Source organism: Myotis lucifugus, unplaced genomic scaffold (assembly GCF_000147115.1).
Source record: "Myotis lucifugus unplaced genomic scaffold, Myoluc2.0 scaffold_415, whole genome shotgun sequence".
Taxonomy (NCBI): Eukaryota; Metazoa; Chordata; class Mammalia; order Chiroptera; family Vespertilionidae; genus Myotis; species Myotis lucifugus.
Genome location: NW_005871463.1, coordinates 125,333 through 127,403, shown reverse-complemented (window position 1 = coordinate 127,403; position 2,071 = coordinate 125,333). Strand labels below are relative to the sequence as shown.

General features: G+C 64.7%; 1 protein-coding gene and 1 non-coding gene across 3 annotated transcripts in view; one reads left to right on the top strand and one right to left on the bottom strand.

The window, feature by feature from the left end:
• Positions 1-733: 733 nt before the first annotated feature.
• TRNAA-AGC lies at positions 734-806 on the bottom strand. Its single transcript has one exon. It is a non-coding gene; the product is annotated as a tRNA-Ala (tRNA).
• A 477-nt stretch (positions 807-1,283) lies between these two features.
• PPP6R3 (protein phosphatase 6 regulatory subunit 3) overlaps positions 1,284-2,071 on the top strand; it is a 79,361-nt gene continuing 78,573 nt past the window's right edge. The window contains exon 1 of one of the 2 annotated variants that reach the window (XM_006102470.3): positions 1,284-1,414. The gene's annotated coding sequence lies outside the window, so the exon portion shown is untranslated. Of the gene's footprint in view, positions 1,415-1,810; positions 1,928-2,071 lie in introns of those variants that run through there. The other variant, XM_023743846.1, reaches the window with a different exon arrangement.

Sequence of the window (2,071 nt, the reverse complement as noted above, 5' to 3'; positions counted from 1 at the left end):
AGCATAAACACAAGTTCCTCCTCTAGTCCTCAAGGTCCTGCACACCCATCATCCCTGCCATCTTCCCCGGGCCATGCCCCTCTCCCACCACAGTCCAGCCACACCTGCCTCTCGGCGCTCCAAAGTCTCACCCTGGGGTCTCTGGGCTCTCTCCCTGCGGCCCTGTCCTCCCTGCCCATGGGTGGCAATGCCACCTGCTCAGGGAGGATCCCCACTCCGCTGCGGCCTGTTTCACATACCACTCCCCGGTTTAGCTGGGTGGTGCCTGACGGCCCCCACTGCGCGTGAGCCAGGCCCCCCACGCGCTGGGCAGAGCAGGCGCGCACTAGCGGGCTGCCCACGCATGCAGAGCACCCGCAGCCCTGGCCTCCCCCGCACTGCGCGCACACGCGTGGGCGTGATGCTGCGTTCACTGAGCTCGGTTTCACGGCGCTAACCTTGCCGCCTGCCTTTCTCAGCCCGGCCGACAAAAGTCGCCCTCTTGTCGTGCTTTTAGGAATAAGGCAGGTTATTATTAGTAAGTGCACAAGGTGGGCTGCTCCTGGGTGGCCCGGCTTTCGGAGGAAGGTCGTGGGTAAATCCTTCCGTGAGACAAAAGGGACTCCCTAGTTCGCACATTTCTCTTCACCAAACGGTTAAGGGAACTGGACCCCGCTCCTGGGGCAGCCACCTTTTTCTCTCGAAGAGAGTATGACGTGCTAGTGAATCCCGTTTGCTTTATAAAATTCAAGTGTGGAGAATGCGGGCATCGATCCCGCTACCTCTCGCATGCTAAGCGAGCGCTCTACCATTTGAGCTAATTCCCCAGCTGCTTGTGACTTCCGCGGTAGGTACACATTGTGGCTCACGTCATCACCGGTTTCCTCCAGACCCTCCGACCCGCCCGCTCATCTCGCTACCCCATTGGTTCTCTCGCAGTTCCTAGCTCCACGACCACGATTGGTTTGGCTCAATTGAGTTTTAAAAAGCATTGGCTATCGGATTGGTGGGCCGACACGTCCATCTAGGGGAGGCCCTACTGTTGCTACGGCGTAAGGGGTCCCAGCTGGGTTTCTCTTGGTTTCTGATTTGTTTCTCCAGACGCCGGGGGTCCTAGAGATTCCGGATCCGTCAAGTCCATGGGAAAAAAATGCGCCTCTCGCGCTTGACTGACGGGTCCTGAAAGCCAATTGGAGTGAGTGCAACGGGGCACGCTGGGCGCTCCAATAGACTGCAGGGGGCGGGAGAGGAAGGCCAATGAGGTGGAGCTGGAGGCAGGGTCTGGATCGCAATTGGCCTCGAGGCGGCCGGAGGGTGGGAAGGGGGAACTCAAGGCCTGCTTGATACGTCCGCCATTTTGGGCGCTTCGCTGATGGTGTCGGTGAGCGCGTTTCCCGCCTGAGCGCTACTAGCGGCGGGTCGCGGGCACCTCCAGGTAGTGAAGGGGGAGGAGGGCGGAGGAGCGGGTGGCGGCTCGGGGTGCTCGGGGGTGCGCGGCGCCCGGACGGCGGGCGGGGGTCCCTCCGCCCGGCCTCGGTGGCGCGGGGAGGGAGCGTCCTGGCCCCCCTCCCCTCCCCCCCGGAATTCGCCGGCGGCCGGGGAGGCGCGGCGCTGAGAGGGCTCCCCTGACCGTCCCCGCCTGCGCCTGTCAGCCGCCCGCTTGCCCGCCGCGGGGTGGGACGCTGGCCCGGCGGCGAACTTTGCGCCGGCCTTGCGCGGCGGCGGCGGCGACGGCGGGCGGCGGGGCGGACCGGACGCACCCCTAACCCGGCCGGGCCCCGCTCCGCTCCGGCCTATCTGCTCGAGCGCCGCCCCGCGTGCGGGCCCCCGAGCGTGTCAAGTTGAGGAGCAACTCGCCGCAGACTCGCGAAGACCATTGTTGGACCCCGTTCCCCGGAAAACAAGTTCTGTGGGTCCCTGTGCACTGGCCGCAGACGCTTCGCACCAGGCGAGCACTAGCTCGGAGCATTTAAATGGCCTCCCGAGCGATCTCTTCACTCGGGTGCTGTGACTCGAGCGCAGACCTGCTCGCGAATGCCTCCCTGGCGCACCGGAGCTCGGGGGTGGTCCTCCCTGCGGCTGGAGGTACCTC